Source organism: Canis aureus, chromosome 28 (assembly GCF_053574225.1).
Source record: "Canis aureus isolate CA01 chromosome 28, VMU_Caureus_v.1.0, whole genome shotgun sequence".
In the NCBI taxonomy this organism is placed as follows: Eukaryota; Metazoa; Chordata; class Mammalia; order Carnivora; family Canidae; genus Canis; species Canis aureus.
Genome location: NC_135638.1, coordinates 40,791,073 through 40,812,170, shown reverse-complemented (window position 1 = coordinate 40,812,170; position 21,098 = coordinate 40,791,073). Strand labels below are relative to the sequence as shown.

Sequence of the window (21,098 nt, the reverse complement as noted above, 5' to 3'; positions counted from 1 at the left end):
CCAGACTCTGGGATGATCTAGAGCCTACGGGAACAGCACATGTGCTGTTGTACAGAACTCTCTTCTGTCACTCTCTCTACTTTTTACTTGGAAAACTTTGAGCATGGAACAATTTTCTTTTCCTGAAATTTCCCTCAAGCCCTTTTTCTCTTTCAATCCTTGAATAGCTATCTGATACAAAGATAATTGCTCTACAAGCCACATATGCCCTGAGCTTTTTCCCTGGGCTTTTCCAGCTTGGCACCTTCTCATTGTTCACCCCAAGGGCCAGGATTCTTTTTTAATGGTTTGGTGTTATATAAATATTGATTAATGTTTTGATAGCTGCTCCAAAAGGAGGAGGCTGGTGTCTTTGGGAATGAATATCCATAAATGGCAAAATCATTGAAAGGAAAACATAACATAAAGGAGAATGATTGAAATTCCTTATGATGTAACAACATAAGGTATTTGGAAACAACTTAATAAAGAGTTTTCTTTTTTTGTAAAAATCATTTTGATAGTGTACAAGAAAATATATTACTATTATATCTAATGAGAATTCACTATGTTTTTTCGTATCATGCATTTATTTTGATAAGATACAACAGGGTTGTAAAAAGCACTGGGCACAGGACCATAACAGATCTGAGTTGGCTTCCTGGATCAGCTACTGACATTTTGTGTGAATACAGGCAAGTTGCTTAACCTCCTTATGCTTCAATTTTTTCTTTCCAAAATAGAATGGTAACAGATTCTATCTTGCTGTGTTTTAGGAAATTAAATGAGATAATTCTTATAAATTCTTAAGCAGAGATACTGAAGCATCATAAGCCTCAATAAATGTGAGATAAGGATAATAAGACATTTTATTTTCCTACCACATCAATAATAACTATAAACAATAATCCATAGCAATGCTTAAAAATCATTCTTCCATTTCTTTGTGTCTACAGCAAGTTACCATTGTACTATTCATCTTTCCTTTTAATCTTTTCCGTGCCAAAGTCCAGCCAGAAAACCTGGGATATTTTCCATTGATTTCTGGTAGACTAGGGTAAAAAAAGAAAAACTGAATTGTGCATTTATAAAAAGGGTAGTTCCATCTGGATTTAGGGTTAGGCACCCAAATGACTTACCCTTATCACAAGAAGTAAGCTACATGACTCTGTCAACTTAAAACTCAGAACTTTAATTTCCTCACCTGCAAAAACATAAGACCTACCTGTACAAATAAGTGAAATATTGTAGGTGAGAGCAGTCAAAATTATAGTTAAAGGAAAATAGGTTTTTACTAAAAATTGCTTTCATCCATCTATCCTTCCATGTGTCATCCACGAATTTATCTGTGCACTCATTAATCAACTTCTACAACATTTAAGAAATATTAGTGAATGAAGAGGAGGACTGTATCCTATCATTAGCACCATGAAGCCTTTGTACCATCTTTGTCACAAGTCAGAGACTGAAACAACCTGAGAAGACCTGTCAGAGAACAAGCATATAAAAGATAGAGGTACTAGTCATCCTGGTGGGCAGGAAAATAGCCACCATAGATATCCACAACTGATCCTCAGAACCTATGAAGATGTTGTCTCACATGGTGAAGGGGACTTTTAAGATGGGGTTAAGACTCAGTCTCTCGAGATAGATTTTTTAGAATCCTGATGAGCCCAAGCTAATCACATCTTTAAAAGTAGAGAGCCTTTCCCAGCTGCAGTGATAGAGAATGATGGGAACCCAGGAAAGGTGGGCAGGAGGGATTTGAAGCATGAAGGGACTCAGCTCACTACTACTGACTTTGAAGATGGAGAAGGGGGCCAGGAGCCAAGGAATGAATGCTGTGCTCTCTAGAAACTCAGAACGATGGGAGATGGATTCTCCTCTGAGCCTCCAGAAGCAGTAGCCCTACCAACACCTGGATTTTAGCCCACAGCTTTTTCCAGAACTGTGAGATTAAAAATTTGTATTGTTTCCACCCCAAGTTTGCAGTACTTTGTTCTGGCAGCAATAGAACATGAATACAGTAATTGAAAGGGTGTGGGTTCAGATACAGATCAGAGCCTCACAGTTGGGAGTGCAGGGTAGGATTTGGGACCAGATGGAGTTCATGGACATGCCAAGAAAGGCTCAATGCACCATCCTTGACCAACTACACTGGCTCTTTTCAGAATTAGAGGCACAGTTTGTAAATGGGCACAGCCAAGGTGTGCACTGAATGAAAGGCTGTGGGATTTGGCCAGCACATGAGTGTGTGAGATCGGCTGAGAGCGGCTGTCGTGGAGAAGTGGGGAAGGAGAGGGGGAGAAAATGGAATTGTCAGAACACAACATGCATGAGAGCTGGGAGGGGGCCGCGGTACTACTGTGCTGCAATCTAAGTGAACACCTGAACATTTGGATTGACATGACATACAGGAGGGGGTGGGTAATACAGCATACCGTGTCGAAGAGGCCTTTAATTACACGTAACCATTGTCTAACTACATTTTTAAAAGTCCTACTGATAGTAACAACCTTTAATTCATGCCAGAGCCAGAATGGACATGGTCTAAGGCAGCTAATAATTTGATAACCTTTGAAATTGATATGCTTTGTTTAAATCTGATATATATTTCCCATGGGATAGGAAGAAATGAAATTTTTTACTAATAAATAAAAATTGTATTAACTGGAAATATTTCTTGAGCATCTAGTTATCCTGTGAACTAGAGGCACGGGGTAATCAAACAGAGTCTGTGGAAACAGATCCACTGGCCAACTCAATCATTATTAAAAAGACACAATATATCTATTATATCTACATATCTGGAAGGGTCACATGGTCCCTACCTTAATGCTCCTCCTAGCTTCCCAATCTGCTACTTCCCCCTATTCATCATAGAGCCATATGGGAATTTCTGGCTCTTGTCTCTGCCACGTGGTAACTAAAAAGGGGAAAACTAACCACCCATGGCCATCCTTCCTTCTACGGTATCGTGCCTTACTGTATTTTGAATGTGATTTCACTTTTTATGGATGGGGTGATGGGTGGCCAAATAGGCAAGCTCATTCCGGAGCCCTGAACATCAGGCAGAAAAGCATCCTTGCCTTCTGAATTCCCCTTGGTTATCTGAAAGTTGCCCCAGGCTGACCCCTTTGCCAGGGCAAAATGTAGATAAAGGACATGGAAACCCCCAGCTTCCCTGAGAGACCCAGCTTCTTCCTCCTGCTTTGGCTTGGTGGCTGAGAATCACAACTGGAATATTTATCACCTTTACTCATTGAAACCAATGCTATGATTTGAGTTCTTCTTTTCTTTTCTTTTTTATGTAATGCAGGGCTTGAAGACTTGAGCTGAGATAAAGAGTAGGATGCTCGACTGACTGAGCCACTCAGGTGCTCCTGTTTTTATTTTCTTTTTAAACCATAGTGTGGATTATTAGCTCTTCTGCTGGAAGCTTCAGGCCTGGTGAGTTCCTTGATCTGTGATATCAGTGGGGCCCTGGGATGAAGTTCTTGAGATGCTCTAGGGGTGTGGGATATGTTCACTGACTTTCAAGTCCACTGTCCTACTGCAAAGTCCTGTTGTACGTGCCAGAGTCGAGTATGAGCTGCATTCAACTTTCTTTCTGTGCATTACTGCTAAATCATCGCAAGCCTCCTGCCCTTGTCCACCAGAACTCTGCCCTCCTGGGGGATGGGTGACTTGAACAAGCTGACCAAAAAAAAAAAAAAAAAAATTTTTTAAAGTTATGGATGCCAAAATGCAAAAGAGAAAAGCAAGGTGACTTTATGTCCTAGTTTCTTGTTCTGTAAAATGTAGGGTTATTGGAGGGGAGGTGGTGGGGGGAACCTAGCCAACTTGGTATGATGCACATGGGCTCTGTAACAGACTATCAATGGGTAATACATGTGAATGTACCTGTGTAGGGGAAAGGTGTTGGGGGAGAAACTTCCACCAAAAGTGGGCAATATTTCATCACCAAGTGGTACTGACAATGCATCTTCAAACCCCACACTTGAAGTCCCTGGATTATTTTTAGTCTAATCGGGCAATCTGATCTATTGGAAGATAGAAGATAGACTATCTATTTGATAAGACTTTGTTGCCTTTAAAAATCCCACCCTGTTAGGCTGTGAATAACAATTGGCTGAAAGATAGATTCTCTTTAAAGTTTGATAACATTCCTTATGGAAACTCCTGTGTAATTAGCTTCCAGGAGTTTAAACAATCTAAGAACTTGAGAGACGAGTAGGCCTCTGCATTAGGAGGTGTTCCTTAAACTCAAATGACCTGGGTTTTGGTAAAATGGAGATAGAATCCATGAACTCTCAGCAGGGCCTGAGATTTATCCCAATGACATGCTGCTGGGTGATGGCAATGCTACTGGCCCATGGGCCCTGTCTGGGTAAAGGGTAAAATGCTAGTGGAGTATTGAAATGTGGAGTAAAATAGCAATGCCTGGCTGTTGGTCCACAGGTCCCACCCTGTGATAGGGCTAGAGGATTGTACACTGGGGGGCATTCCAGGTGATTCCTGGCTGCTGTTCCTGTGATACGTATGTGGCATTTCTGTGGACATGCTGGGGTTTCATAGTAAAGGGCTTGGTGTCCTCAGTGTTGCCTGTATCCTTGCAAAGTGATTATGCTGAGGGCTGGGCGTGGTTGGTGCAGAGTCCTAGTATCCCATGTGAGACTCATACCACCTGACCTGCTATGGGTACGTCCTGAAGAATAAGAAGATGTTTGTAACTTTGCTCTGTGTTCTGAAGAGCCTCGGAGATTGGCTTGTAGCATGCTACACATGTTCTTGATAACTAACAAAGCCCTGTTCTGAGAGGAAAGGTCCCACAGGCCTATCCCACTTCCAAATGAGGGTTTGCAGTTCCATGCAAGAGGTGAAGAAAAGGAGTCCTGCTTGCAGAACAGATGCCTCGAAAGACAAACCTGTCTCTGGAAAAATGTTTCCTTCTTGAGCACACATCTCATGACACTTTCTTGTTAGCCTCACACTTGTGTTTGTGAATCTCTGAGAGGGGTATTTCAGCACTTTGCAGGAGTTAATGGGCCCCTGTGAAGTTTATGTCTTCGTGCAATGTTCTTCACCGTGCCTCCCACGCAGGTAGCTCAGGTCTAATGCCTGCCTCTCATAAAAGAGGCACATCTCATAAAATGGGTGTGACCCTCAGCCAGCTGTGTAATTTGCTGTGAGTGGTGATGGAGAGGTGGGATTGGGAGGGCCCTCTGGAAGGGTCCTCTGGGCTGCCAGAGCTGAAGGGGTGAAGTGTCCAGCATGAGGCAGCCTCATCCCCAGGCTGCTGCGACCTCACCCTCAAGGAACACATTCAGAAGAATAGCAAGAAGGTCTGTCTCTTTACACGGCAGAGAGCACGTATTGCCAACAGTGAAACAGCTATTCAGAAAAGCTTTTAATAATATTTCCAAGGCTGACTTTGTACTTCAACTTGTTACAGGGGATATGAAAGGTTTTCCCTGAGACTTCTGGGGGGTGCACAGGAAGTGCAAATTCCCTTTTAGGAGCACCTCGTGCAGGACAGAGGACCAAGGGGTTTTACAATGCCTTGAGGCATAGGAAACAAAACATGTGGTAAGCAAGGCACAGGGGCTGCAGGAGCCTGGACAATGCCCTCATTCCTTCCACAAACACTCCCTGCAACATCGCACACCGCCCTGGGCACCAAATCAGCCCCAGAGATTTGTTGGGCAACTCAGAACAGCACCTGATGGTGGGGATCACCACCATAAAGCACTTTCAGACCTACTTTCAGTTTGGGCTCTTAGAGATATAAGGGTTTTGAAAGTTCAAAGGGTGGAGCAAAGGCCTCATGGTGTCTGTGGGGCTTAGTGCTTCCTCAGGGAGTCATGTTGCAATGAGGGAAAGAAGCAGACACTGGACACTGCTGTCCCAAGTGACAAAGCACCTCCATCCATGACGTCTGGGTTAACGTCCCAATTATCCCCTGCAATGTTTAAAAAGAGTGGTAGGAATGCACTTTCTTTCCCCCCAGGCTCTGTATCTGCCAAGGAAAGCAGAAGTTGACATTTTACCAACATAATGATTTGTTCAAGAAATAGCTGAGAAAAAAATGACAAGTGAGGGCAACACCAAAGTTCACGCAAAGGTTACATTGATAGCAGGGGTGGGAGGACTCAGAGTCTGTATGCAGCTTGGGAGCAGCATTTTCCAGGGGCTCTACTCACCAGAGGGTACGAGGGACTGGTGGCAATGCCAAATCCCCAACACCATCCAGCACCACCTGTCCCTGAGCAGCGTCTGATCATCATGCCGCGACCCAGTAATGTGGGGCAGGTACAGCTGCCCTCCTTCTCACTCCTCCTGCATCTGCTTTCAGCAGGTTGTCTCCATTGAGCTACCAGCTTTCCTTCTCTCCTCCTCCACACAAGCAATGGCACCTTGGGGAGTTTTAAGTGGGGTTATGCAAAGTGACAGGTATATATATATATATATATGATGTACAGTATGTGTGTATGTGTGTGTATATGTATTATTTTTGCCCATGTACTGTTTATCCAGGAGAGCTCTGCAGCCAAAGCACCCAAGGAGAGAGACGAGCAGTGGAATAATTAATGGCACATGCCCCTTTTCGTTTTAGCTGTTTCCACCATTCAGTGTCTTTCCTGAGGAGAAAAGATGGAGCCATGAGGCTCAGATTCCTTGGGAGTGACAGAGAAGGGCTCTGAAAAGGTGAAGTGGCGTCCCTGTGCAAGCAAACAGCAGGATTGTCCTGGGGGCACATTCAATCCCTGAGAAAAAGGAGGGTCACAGAGAAGGAGGGAGCCCTTTGTCAGAGGAGCTAGCCCTGCTGGGGAGGAGCAGGCTGCATTCCACCCTGCAGGTGCCGGCTTCCTTCCTTCTGTTCCACAGGACAAAGCCAAACTCAGAGTCATGCCCACACACACCCTTTCCACCTGGGTAGATCAGGCTGGACAGGTGACTGTTATTCTCTGTTCCTGCTCTTGCAGGTGTCTACATTCCTGAGTGCATGGTCACCGCAGCAGTGCTTGCTGCAGGCTGCATCTTTGCCTGTGCTCTGGATGGGGGGTGGGGGGGGCGGGGGATGGCCTGCCCTTCTAGATAAATGTCTTTTATGTCTGTGTACAGCTCAAAATAGCCCTGTTGGCTGCCTTGCCCTGAGGGGAAGGACTGGGAGCTGAGCATGTGGGTTTAGCCTCACATTCCACTTCTGAGAGAGACAGTAAGGGTATGAAAGCATGAAGATTCAGGTGATTCCTATTGAAAAAGACCAAAATTTGTTCCTGTGTGGATGTGGATGATTTGTTTTTCATTTCAGATAATATCAGAATAAAGAAAACCAATAGCCTTTCGTGGACATCTGTTTGAGGTTCAGCAAACTCTACGTGCATACACACATGCCCGTCGCATTAAAAGTCAGAGGCCCTGAGAGCGCCATTGGATAGCACTGGCTCTGATGGATTCTTGTGGCACTCTTCTGTGGTATGTGAGTGTAAGTGTGCTAATACCAAAATTTTTAGGTTATACTACACTCATCCTAGAAGGGAGCAGTAGTAACCTTTGCTGAAGCTGACAGTGGGATCTATCCAATTAATCTGAATTCTAGTTCCAGCTTTGGTACTAATGAGCTCTGTGTCCTTGGGCAAGCTGCTGTTTTTTTTTTTTTTTTTTTTTTTTCCAGTAGGGGAGGATATTTTTCTGCTGATTGCATTGTTGTGTCAATGTCAGGCTAGATCCACCACAGAGCACTGTCCCATGAATGTGGACCACCTTCTTTCCTTCACCCAGATGCAGCTTTAGCAATGCAACTTTAGTTATCATTGTATCCAAGACATTTTTTAAAAGACCTCAATGTAAGTAGAGAAAGTAGCAAAAAAAAAAAAAAGTGTAAGAAAAGGAAGACTACAGAGGGAAAAAAAAATGGGAGACCTTAAGAGGATTGCACACAGTTTAAAAATTAGGGAATGATTCCTTTTATCAAAGGATCACATGATATAAATTAATTTGCTAAATGAGAGATAACAAAGCTGTTCTTCAGACACCAAGCTATTTTTATTAACTAGAAAAGTGTAATGTCACTTTCTATAAATCTATCAGTAGCCATTATATTAGATACACATTTTCCAAAAGATCGACCTTGATGCCTTTCATATGGTGACAAGAGAAATGTCCAACTCCTTAGTGTGGTATTCCAGGTCCTGCATTGCCTGGTCCACCTGTCCTTCCCACCTTCTGGCCCACCTGTTGTCTGTTCTACTCCTTTGATCCCTCCTCTTCACACTTGGGCTCTCTGTTTTGTTCTGTGTGGAATCCCCTCCCACCACATCTGGAGTTGATCATCTCCTTAACCCTTCTGAAATTTTTTTTTGCAGACTTTATTTTTTAGAGCATTCTTAGGTTCACATCAAAATTCTGAGGAAGATGCTGGGATTTCCCATGTACCTCCTGCACACAGTTTCCTCTGTGCACAGGGAGAAAAGAGTTTCCTCCATGATCAGCATCCTCCACAGAACGTACATTTGTTACAAGCCATGACCCTACCCTGACACATCATAGTTACCCAGAGTCCATAGTTTATTACAGGGTTCACTCTTGGTGTTGTACATTCTATAAGTCAAATGTACAACGACACATAACCACCACATGGGTTTTTTTTTTTTAAGGTTTTATTTATTTACTCATGAGAGACACACAGAGAGAGAGAGAGGCAGAGACACAGGCAGAGGGAGAAGCAGGCTCCATGCAGGGAGCCCGATGTGGGACTCCATCCTGTGTCTCCAGGACCACGCCCCGGATTGAAGGTGGCGATAAACCGCTGAGCCACCCAGGCTGCCCATGGGATTTTTTTTAACCCCAAGTGTTCCTGATTTTCTTCCCACCCACTTATTCTGTTTGGCAAATTGTAAGGCATTACCTTGTTTGTGATCTTTTTTCCATTGCCTTTAGTTTACTAATTAAGCCATGCATGCACGGTTAAAATATCATCCCTTGTGTTGTTTCAGGGCAGGGTCTGTCTACTACAAGGTACCTTCAATTCTCATCTGGATTAAGTGCCAAGAATTGTTTGTTAATCTGAGTTTACTCTGTCCATACCCACACTTCTACTCATACCTCCTGTTTGTTGTTTCTTTTATACATAGTTTTGTCACACTTGAACAATACAGATTTTAATCCCTTTTGTTGCCCCATTATACTACATAGTTGGACTCTCCAATATGGTGGCTGCTAACCATAGATGGTTGTTTAGTTTTAAATAAATTCAAATGGAATTAAATTAAAATTTAGTTCCTCAGTGAGACTAGCTGCAATTCATGTGTTCGTTGGCCATGTGTGACTAATGGCTACCATATTGGTTAGCCCTGATTACAGAACATCATCATCATAGCAAGAACTTCAATTGAACAGCACTACCATATATTTAAAGGTCAATATATATCATGAAAATTTAAAGGTGTCAAACATCAAAATTTCCACATCCGGTGCCCGAGACAATGTATTTTAGTATATTCATTTTAATTTTTAATGTTACACAGTCAGTAGATTGCCTTGTGGGAAATTTTTCTGGCTAAAGACTGAGTCATTCAATTTTGGAAGCATTTTCATTTTTTTCCCTTCTCGTTTATTAAACCAAATGAAGAGTGTTAAAACCTCAATGATGTTTATGCATTAAGTTCATGCTTTGGAGCAGATGAAAGTTCTCTCCTAAAAAATGGAAGACAAAATAAGAGCAGAGGTCATGGACAGTATCTCTTGGTTTTTAGGTTGGAAAAGGAGTTCTAGACATGTTTATTATCAATTTGTAATAATTTGACTTCTGCTTTAACAAAGAAGTAGAAAGTTGCCCCCTTTTAAAGGAAGATGTAATTCACTTCAAGTTCAAAACTATACTGAACAGAAACAGCTGTGTCCATATGTTGCTTAAAAAATATTTTCTAAATAGTAACACTAAAATTAAACTTTATGTTCGAAAGAAACCCACGATGATTGAGAACACTGTGGGCTTCCTTCCTGCAGAAAAGCCTTTGATTCCATAAGAGCCCACTGAAGTGGGGAATGGGGACATTTCATTTGAAAAGCCACTGGATTTTTTTAATGAGTGTATATTGCAGTTGTTGGTGCCAAGCAATGCATCAGTGCTATGGGTACTCTATTGACATTAGAGTCAGCTTGACACTACTTTCCTTAATACAGTGGAGGGAAAAGAATCAACCATCAATAAATTTCTAAACACTAGCTTGCATTCTCTCCACATTTGACATCTTAAGAGTGAGGAGATTGGGGTTATACTTGTTTTTTTCCTTGAATAACATTATTTTCCATAGGCTTTGTACTGGATTTACTGCTTGTAAGAATCAGCTGGCTTTAGGAAACATTGATAAACTTTGTTCAGATGGAATGGATTCTTAATTGGTTCTACTCAAATTTCCAAAATGCTTCCCCCCAAGGTCCTAGCAGGTTTTAGTTTAGTAGAAAAATACACATGGCACAATGTCATTTTACCCATTATTTTTCTTATCAGTGGCTCCTGCAGCCATTTTCCTTTTCTGTAGTTAGGCAGAAACTTTGTGAGGTCCAACAGATCTTGGGATGATGTCACATGTGGTTACTTAATGGATGATAATTTGTAGGATTTGCAGGGCAAGATCTTCACGTGAATATTCAAGTCCAATTCTTTTTGTTGTTGCTGTTCAATTACCAGCAAGGGGACTTTGTATTCGCAGATATATTTAAGCCTATCTTCACTATTCATGCCCAGTAAACATACAGAAAATATGCTTGCCTCGTTCAGTAGTTTAGTTGGCTTTTTATTGGGTTTTCTAATCTGCACCAAGCAATTGATTTGATTTTTGAGTCCAAAAGCAAAGACGGAAACAGATTCATGGGATCCTGTTTCACACAAAAACAGCTAAAATAAAAATTAGCAAAGAAAATATACCCATAATACCTAGCTCCTTTAGGGCAGGACCTTTTTTTTTCAACAAGTAATATTTAATAGGCAGTCAACTTTGCTGAGACAGGGTATTTATTCAATTTTAATCACAGGAATTTTGCAGTTTATGAACACATGTGATCTCAAAGTTAGTTGATGAGTTGGTTGTTTCAAAGTCAGATTTTATTTCTCAGAGAAACGATGCTATTGATTGTGGTTGTATTCTCAGATTAGCCCATACAATCCTGTTTAACTCACAGTATAGCAAGGCTATATACCCAGCTAGAGTCCAGTGACTCAGATTCCTCTGAGCCCATGGATCTGTGAGATCCAAAGCCAACAGTGGTCAGGAGAGTGAGAAAGGAGACAGGGAACCAGATAGAAGTTCTGAAAGCCAGACAACTCTCCAACCATTAATAGAACTAGATCTTAGAAGCAGCCAAATAGGAAAGTGGGAAGCAGTAGAGCCCTACAATGGGGCTCTGTTGGTGGAAGTGACATTGGGGGTGAGAGGGCCAGGTGTAGAAGGCATCTACTATTGTAAACAGGAAGGAACAGTGATGCAGGACAGAAAGCAATGTGAAGGCTGTGGTTATAGGATGGGCGAGGGGGAATGGGGCTAGAAGAAGGGATGCAGTTAGTACTCCAGTGATGTTTGACTGTTCACATCATCTCTAAGTCAAATATCCCGCAAAAGAGCCCTTTCTTATCAATGTTGACATTTTCTACCAAACCATGGTGGCCAGGGTCAGCAATCTCTATGTTGTATTAGGATTCTGAGATGCTCTAATTATAAGGATGTTTTATTCCTACCCTCACTAGGCATATGTGAAGTATGTTTGGACGTAGAAGTGTAAACTCCTTGAGCTTCAGTTTCTGTAGATAATACTTGTTCTTTGCTGCATACTTCAACAGGAATCCTATGAAGATCAAAAACAAAATTTTAAAGATATTTAAAATAATATCTATATTTAATGCTATGGCCAGCTTGTTTATGGCGATACCATACATGGAATTTAGGTGATAAATGTGGGAAAAGACCCAGTTCCCTGACCTAATGTTTAAATCTGGTAATTCGTTTTCATGATGCTCCGGTGTACCAAAAGCGGGACCAAGAGGATTCAGGTGGTCTCCGCATCCTAACAGGGAATCCTGCTTCAGCTGTGGATGGTGGGGTGTCTGGTGTGCATAGATGTCGGCGCGGCTGATGCAGAGGCAGAGGCAAGAGTGGATCCCTGGAGTACACTTCGGGGTGCAAAGCGCTCCTGGGACGGTCGGGTCTGCACCTGCCTGCTCGCGAGGAAGGACCGAGACGCACGCGCGAGCCTTAGCCACGGATTGCCCGAGCCGAACCCGCCCTGGGCGCCCCTCCCCGCCCCCGCCCCGCCCCTGCCCGGTCCGGCCCGGCTCCCCCAGCGCCCCCCCCCCCCGCCCCTGCCCGGCCCGGCCCGGCTCCCCCGCCCCCCCCCGCCCCGCCCCTGCCCGGCCCGGCCCGGCTCCCCCGCCCCCCCCCGCCCCGCCCCTGCCCGGCCCGGCCCGGCTCCCCCAGCGCCCCCGCCCCGCCCCCGCCCGGCTCGGCTCCCCCAGCCCCCCCCGCCCCGCCCCTGCCCGGCCCGGCCCGGCTCCCCCGCCCCTGCCCGGCCCGGCCCGGCTCCCCCAGCGCCCCCCCCCCAACCCCCGCCCGGCCCGGCTCCCCCAGCCCCCCCCGCCCCGCCCCTGCCCGGCCCGGCCCGGCTCCCCCGCCCCCCCCCGCCCCGCCCCTGCCCGGCCCGGCCCGGCTCCCCCGCCCCTGCCCGGCCCGGCTCCCCCAGCGCCCCCCCCCAACCCCCGCCCGGCCCGGCTCCCCCAGCGCCACCCCCGCCACCCCCGCCCGGCCCGGCTCCCCCAGCGCCCCCGCCCCGCCCCCGCCCGGCTCGGCTCCCCCAGCCCCCCCCGCCCCCGCCCCCGCCCGGCCCGGCCCGGCTCCCCCCGCCCTGCGACGCGCGCCTCTGCCCGCGGTTCACTTGAAGGTCTCGGCACCGTCTGGGCTTGTCCGCGGAGGAACGTCGGGCCGGGCAGGGACTTGTCATCAGGCGGCCCGGGGCGGCGGCCTCTCTGAGCAGCTTTGTTTCCTGGGCTCGCCCGGTGGGCATCCTGCCTCCGCACCCGCCTCCCGAGCCTCAGCCCGGGCAGGACAGCGGGACAGGGCGCCCCTTCGGCCCGTGGCCGTGAACGGGCAGCGCCCCCGCTCCCTGGCGCGGCCGGCGGGGCTGGAGTCCGAGGGCTCCGGGGCCAGGGCTGAGCTCCGTCGTCCCGTTGGCGCAGCAAATCCCTCGTGGGCCTTGCTTGAGTGACTTCCTTGCGCGAAGTGGGACACGCTTCCTCGAGGCAGCGCCCAGAGGCCCCGCTGTGGCACAGGCGTGGGGACACGGGAGGCGGCGGAGCCCCCAAGCCCGCCTCCGCACCTGCCTCCACTCCCACAGGGAGCCTCGTGCAGGAAGGGACACTAGGTGTGGTGCGCGCTGGTGTCCACATGCCCTTCCCCCCCCATCCCCCATCCCCACCTTAGATTTGAAAATGGTTACAGAGAAAAGAGGGAAATGAGTTTGTTAGGAAACTAAAACAAAATTCTTGCTAGATGTAAACGATCAAGCACATTCTAACGGGGCTGCTAGAAATGTTCTATAATAACAACTACTCCTAGTCACACTCTAATATATTAGATGCCTGTTTGACACCCAGAGAACAGTGATTGGACAAATGTAGAAATGACACCCTGCACTTCATTGCACGTAGCCTTCTGTACAGCGGGTGCTTCGGGTTCTTCTAGGTAAATAGTGGGAAAGATGCCATGCCTGAAAATTTCCACACAGCTCTTGAGACTCTGGGACACTGAGAGAGAGCTCCAGGAGATGTGCTTGCAGCTACTGTGAGCCTGATACTTTTGTCAAACTTCCCACAACAGATAAGGACTCAGTGGGATCATGAACTACAGGCTTGTTGGAGAAGGAAATCCTAAGGTTCAGACCATAACGATCAGGCAAGAATCTGTGTTAGGAACCCGACCATGGTCACACCCCATGAATGTTTAGTTCCTCATGGGGGCATATGAGACGGCAGTGTCTGCAAATGTCAGCTGACCTTATGCCGTATCTTCTTAGTCTGTTTAGGGCGTACAGTGCGAGCTGCTGGACGGAAGATGAGTGCCACATGTGGTTAGAAATGTGCTTACTTTTTATTGCTTTCTTTCTTTGTGATTGTTGCTTTCTGGATACAAACCTTTCTCACTCAAGGGAGCTAGAGAAGGAATTACTAAATTCAGAAAGAGACATACAGGATTGACTTCGGTTTGAATTTGCACCATTGGTGGACTGAGATTGTCTTCTGTTTTCTTGCATCATATACTCCCGGTCTAATATGAGATTCCTCGTGGAGATGAAGAAGCAACCTCTCTCTTCCTTGATATGCATTTGATAAAGGCAATATATGTGGGCATATAAGAAGAATACGCCCACTTCCCTTGTGCTCCACATGCTTTTTGGAAGATTTTTCTTATTATATGAACCATTACACATTCATTGTGTATAATAAATGTGCTTCAAATAATGGTAATATATACTATTAATTCTGCTACCAGCCTCCCACTGTTGTGTCATATTTCTGGGATTCTATGTCCCATCTTTTCCTTAGTGACTAAGATCTTTGAGGTATGTATGGCTTCAGTACCACCTCTATGCAGATCATTTCTAAATTTTCATTTTCGGTTTCACAGATACTATTATAATGCCTTGTCTTCTTAGCAGCAATTTTGACATCTCCCATGGCATGGCCATATTCAATTTTAATTTCTAAATGTTTAAAACTGGGTTCCAGGTCTTCTGGTCCAGACAAGAGAACATTGACTCATCTCTGTTCATGTCTGCAAGTTCAACTATAAACCCTAGAAATGGCACAAATGTAGTCACAGGAGGATTCTACAGTAGAAAGAGGGGAGCAGACTGATCTGGGACTCAGGGATCCAAGAGTAGCCCAATGGAGGTGGCTTAGGACCCCACCCAACAGAAGGAGGCCCAGGTGTGCTCCTTCCTTCCGAATATCAGCCCATGGCCAATATCTTTGCAAAACCCTACTGACGCTGCAAGGCCAGGGGAAGGCTCTCCTTCCCAATAGGTCTGAGACTTCTTTGCCCTAGTGGAAAGCACCAACAGACAGGATGCCAACAAATGCTTTTTGTCTCCATGTGATGGAGACAACCCCCCACGACTCCCCTCTCCCCTGCTAGCGGCAGTATGGGACCCACTACTAAGAGGTGCCCAGACCCAGAAGCACTCTTCAAGCCCGAGGGTTGGAATTCCTTCTACCACCTGCACACACCAGGAAGCTGGGCAGCCAGCAAGCAGTTGATTTAACTGCAACAAGCAGGCACTCATTGGGGGTAATGCTCTCTGCCAAGCTAAACTTGAGACTTCTCTTCCCTCCTTAAGGACAAGGGACAGCCAGGGAGCAGCAGTGGAGCTATCTTGTCATAATAAGCACTAGCTTGGGAAGTGTTCTTTGCTACAGAAGCCTGAGACCCTATTTCATACTTCTTGGTCTAGAGGTCTCCTTCTGCACCCTTAGCAAGATCAGGGATGGGGCACCACTAGCCCCAGACAAACCAACCAGACCAAAATAATACCATAGGGACTCTGAACTTAAATTGTCACTGGAGCCACAGCCCACAAAATTACCTAGGACCTACTAGTTAGCCCAGAAAGGGTGACTGCCAGTAAAATGGAGGATTTGGATAGGACCCAGATGCCTAATAACTAGATAAAGTATCAGGATATAATCAAAAGTCACCTATCAGTCAGAGAACCAAGAAAAATCACAAGTAAAACGAGAAAAGATGATCAACAGAAAAAACATGGAACTGAATCAACTGTTGGGATTAGCTGACAAAAGCTCTGAAATAGCCATTATAAAAATGCTTTAACAGGCAATTTAAAATTATTTTGAAATAAGTGAAAAATAGATATAGAAATTATAGAAGCAAAGGAAAAGCAGTTTTGAGAAAGAACCAAATGGAGATTATAAAGCTGAAAAATACAACAGCAAAGATAAAAACACATGGGCTGGGCTCAATATCAGTGTGGATATGACAGAAGAGAAGTAGAATGAACAGAGGAGATAAAAATGGGGGGGGGGGTGGAGGGAGAGATCTCAGGGACAAGGTAGGAAATAGCAAAGGTCCAACATCCATGTTATCAGTGTCCCAGGAGGAGTGGGGCTGGAGAGTTCAAAGGAATAATGAACACAGACTTCCCAAATGTGAGAGGTGAAAGACATAAACTACATTTTCAAGAAGCTGAGCCAACCTCCCATAGGATGAACCCATGGAAATCCATGCCAATACGCCTCATAATCAAATGTCTGGAAACTAAAGACAAAGAAAAAAATCTTAGAACACCCAGAGGAAACACCACTTTGATTGATAGCAAATTTCTTACCTGAAAACGTGGAGACCAGAAAGAAGTGGTACAACCTTTATAAATACTGAAGTAAAAAAATTGTAAGCTATAAACTTCATACCTGGTAAAAGCATCCTATTTCCAGATAAGATCATATTCACAGGCAGCAAGCACGAGGACTTGATCATATCATTTGAAGGGGGTCCTAATTCAACTCATAATAAGCAGTATGTCATATCCTTCTTTGCCTCTAATAATTTTATTTTTATTTTTCCCTGAAGTATACTGTTTTATTTTTTTTAATATTTTTATTTATTTACTCATGAGAGAGAGAGACAGAGACAGAGACACAGGCAGAGACATGGGAAGAGACATGGGCAGAGACATGGGTAGAGAGGGAGAAGCAGGCTCCATGCAGGGAGCCTGATGTGGAACTCGATCCCAGGTCTCCAGGATCACACCCTGGACTGAAGGCAGCGCTAAACCCGCTGAGCCAGCTGGGCTGCCCCCGCCCCCCTTTTTTAAAGATTTTATTTAAGTATACTGCTTTAGATGTTAATATGGCCACACCCACTTTTTTCCTTTGTTCTTAGTGTTGAATGGCATATCTTTAACCACTTTCAACTGCCTATGCCATTGTACTTGAGGTGAAACTCTTTCTTTTTCCTTCCTTTCTTCTTCCTTCCTTCCTTCCTCCCTTCCTTCCTTCCTCTTTTCTTTTTTGGCTTGTAACAAAAAAGAGTGATCTATCATTCACAGAACATTTTGGCTATGGGCTGGCTATGACATTGTCCCATGTGTCTTCTTCAATTTGGATTCCAGACTACTAATAGGGACATGTTGTTATCTGGAATAAAGGTACAGAACTGGAAGCAGCAATGGCTGTCAAACTTCTTCTAGGAATAGCACATACCACTTCCACTCATGTTGCATTGGCCAATGAGCATCATGTGTCCAAGCAGCAACAAGGGTTTATTTTTCATCATGTTCACATTGGCTGCGGATCAACGGTGGCTCTGCTCCCACAACTTCATTCTGGGAACCACACACTGAACGAGCAACCCTTATCTGAGACTGCAGCACAACACCACTCTGGACCTTTGGTTGCTCCTCTCAAGCTAAAATCTTGTGAAAATGACAGCTTCACACCTTATTCCCATTGATATTTACATTCAGATTCTTGGAATGATTCCAGACTTCCCAAGAAAATTAAGACTGTTTCCCCATACACTGTTCATAGGTTCCACCTGAATAAAGATGCTATTTTGAACTCTCTCAGTCCAGCCAGTATTCAAAGCAGACCTTCTCTTTAATGGGGAGCTTTGGTAAATCTTCTGGAGCATCTTTTTGTAGGTGTCTTTCCCCTCCTGTTTCCTTGATGTGAAGACACATCAATGATTTGGTGAGTGGCCTAATCTTTCTGCAGCACCACAGGAATCTGGTGATCCATCTCCAGGTCTTTCCTGCTGGGGCCACAGCAACCCCAAAGACAGTTACAGTTACAGACAAAGAACAAGGAGGGCACAGACCAGCTCCCTCACTTGCAGAACCTTTGCCTGCTCAGGAGAAACACTTAACAGCTCTTGCCCTGATAAAGTCTGGAACCAGGAGGCAAATTTCTTGTAGACAGTATATTGTATACTTTTTTTGCATTCTTGCTCGTTTCTGTCTTTTGAGTAGGTATATTTAAGACACTTGCATGTTATTACTGGAATGCTACGGTTCAGGGGAGCCATTTCATTATTTGTTTTCTGTTTGTTTCCCTTTCTCATTCTTTGATGTCTATTTTCTTGACTATTTATGGATTATACAAACATCTCTAGGGATCTATTTTTATTTCTTTATAGTGTTTTTGAGCATATTATACCTTATATTTTAATTAGTGGTTGCTTTATGTATTACAGTATACATGATATCATATCTAGTGGTATCAATCTTTTACCCCAAATGAAGTACAGCAACCACGCTTCCATTTAGGTCCCATCCATTACACTTTATATTTTTAAAAAACAACTGACTTGGGATGCCTGGGTGACTCAGCAGTTAAGTGTCTGCATTTGGCTCAACGAATGATCCTGAGGTCTTGGGATCGAGTTCCACATCAGGCTCCCAGAAGGGAACCTGCTTCTTCTTCTGCCTATGTCTCTGCCTCTCTCTCTGTGTCTCTCATGAATAAAATAAAATAAAATCTTAAAAAAAAAAACTGACTTAAGTATTTTTTCCATATACACACTTAGGACCACATCAGATGATGTTATATATTTTGATTTAAGCATCAAATGTGATTTAAGAAATTCTATTATATTTGCCCCTATTTTTACTCATTCCACTGGTTTTCTTTCCTTTCTGAAGCTATGAGCAGTTTGATATTTCTTTACTGTTTAGAGAACTTCCTTTCTTTAATCTTCAAGGGCCAGTTTGCTAGCAGCAGGCTCTCTTTGTCTTCCTTTGTTAGAGAATGCTTCTTTCCCCTTCATCATTGGAGGATATTTTCACTGGATATAGAATTAATGGTTCACATTTCTTTTCTTTTCTCCAATACTTAAAGAAACATTGTGTCAATTCCTTCTAACCTCCATATAGTTGGGAGTTAGAAATCTGCTGTCATTCAAGTTAGTGTTCTTCTACAGAGATAAGTCATTTCTTTGGCTGCTCTCAACAATTTTTTCTTTGCTTTTAGTTTCCAAACATTTGATTATAAGGTGTATTGGCATGGATTTCCATGGGTTCATCCTATGGGAGGTTGGCTCAGCTTTTTGAAAATGTAGTTTATGTCTTTCACTTCTCACATTTGGGAAGTCTGTGTTCATTTTTTCTTTGAAGCTCTTCCAGCCTCACTCCCTTACCCACTCCTCCTGGGACACTGATAACATGGATGTTGGACCTTTGTTGTTTTCTGCCTCATTCCTGAAACTGGTTCCCTAGTGGGAAATGGAAGTTTCACTCCCTGCTTAGTCTTGCAGACACTACCTTAGCAGAGGAATTTGAGCACCACAGAGCAGGAGGGAATTTCAAACCCTCTTTTGGCCTACTGAAAATGTGGATATAGAGGGAGAGAAAGAGAGTATGGTTCTTTACAGTATATGCCTGCAGTAGAGGACATATTATCAAAAAAGTTTTCTATTGTTACGCCACCCTCTTCCTGGTTCTTAGGCCAGGAAAACAGCTTTTCTTGGAAGTCTTTTTGTACTGCTGATGATTCTGGATTGAAAATTTCTACAGTACCCTAAAATATATGGGAGGCAATCAGGAAACCGAGGGAACTCTTTGCTGTGTTTTTCCTCAAGTGCTAAGCTTCCTAGATGTCTTCCTTTTTCTTTTCATCTTTCAGAGTCTACATATGCTTGTTTTTTGTGTGTTAAGGCTAAGTTTTTTTCAAGTTGTTAAAGTGAAGGCTTGATAGGAACAGAGCCACTCTATCTTGAGATAACTAAAAGTCAAACTGTGTGGAGGTTCCTCAAACAGTTAAAAATATACCTACCCTACGACCCAGCAATTGCACTGTTGGGGATTTACCCCAAAGATATAGATGCAATGAAACGCCGGGACACCTGCACCCCGATGTTTATAGCAGCAATGGCCACGATAGCCAAACTGTGGAAGGAGCCTCGGTGTCCAACGAAAGATGAATGGATAAAGAAGATGTGGTCTATGTATACAATGGAATATTACTCAGCCGTTAGAAATGACAAATACTCACCATTTGCTTCAACGTGGATGGAACTGGAGGGTATTATGCTGAGTGAAGTAAGTCAGTCGGAGAAGGACAAACATTATATGTTCTCATTCATTTGGGGAATATAAATAATAGTGAAAGGGCCTATAAGGGAAGGGAGAAGAAATGTGTGGGAAATATCAGAAAGGGAGACAGAACGTAAAGACTGCTAACTCTGGGAAACGAACTAGGGGTGGTAGAAGGGGAGGAGGGCGGGGGGTGGGAGTGAATGGGTGACGGGCACTGGGGGTTATTCTGTATGTTAGTAAATTGAACACCAATAAAAAATAAATTAAAAAAAAAAAGCCAAAGACATTAAAAAAAAAAAGTCACCCTTGGACCTATTTTGTGAGTTCCATTTTACTTTTGATAACTGACTATTCTGATATGCTATAGTGATGTCATTCAATCAGGTAAACCATACAATGGTACTAAATTCTGGAAGGTTTTGCAATCATGAGAGTTCTATAGCTGAATGGGGGAGTGAAATGGGGATGCCATTTGTCCACTTGTCTTTATGTGGGTAAAGTACAAGCTTCCTCTTTGCAAAGTGCCAGTTGAAGGTGAGACTTCATAAGCCAAGGTAAACAAAGCCCCAATCACAGGATGAAAAGCTCATGCAAACCAAGATTGTAATAGTTTTACAGACAAGTTGAAGCTGGCAAGGGTTAGTTAGGAGGGAGATAAACGAGGATGGAGATAAATAAGAAATGGAGACCTGAGACTTGGGCATTACCTAGTGACTAGAGATGACTATGTTTTGTTGGGTTGAGAAAAGGCAAAATTCACATTCTGCCCTTTGGTATGAAGTCTGTCTCGTTGAACATGGCAGCTCCAAGACATTTAGGAGTTAGTAAAAACAAGTGAGACGTTTACATGTAATCTATCTTGTATTTACGCATTGCAGTGTTGGACACACATGGAAAAATATAAAATAACTGAGCACACAGAACTAGTATCTTCAATCTAACTATTACCTCTTTATGGTAGTCATTAGTCAATAGTCTTCTTTAGGTGGGTCATTGTTAATCTCACAGGAATTCCTCTT

At 44.2% G+C, this 21,098-nt stretch overlaps 1 long non-coding RNA gene across 1 annotated transcript in view; it reads left to right on the top strand.

Annotated features, from left to right (window-relative positions):
* Positions 1–20,516: 20,516 nt before the first annotated feature.
* Positions 20,517–21,098, top strand: part of LOC144300671 (uncharacterized) — a 36,981-nt gene continuing 36,399 nt past the window's right edge. The window contains exon 1 of the long non-coding RNA XR_013367455.1: positions 20,517–20,633. This is a non-coding gene — a long non-coding RNA (uncharacterized LOC144300671). The remainder of the gene's footprint in view (positions 20,634–21,098) is intronic.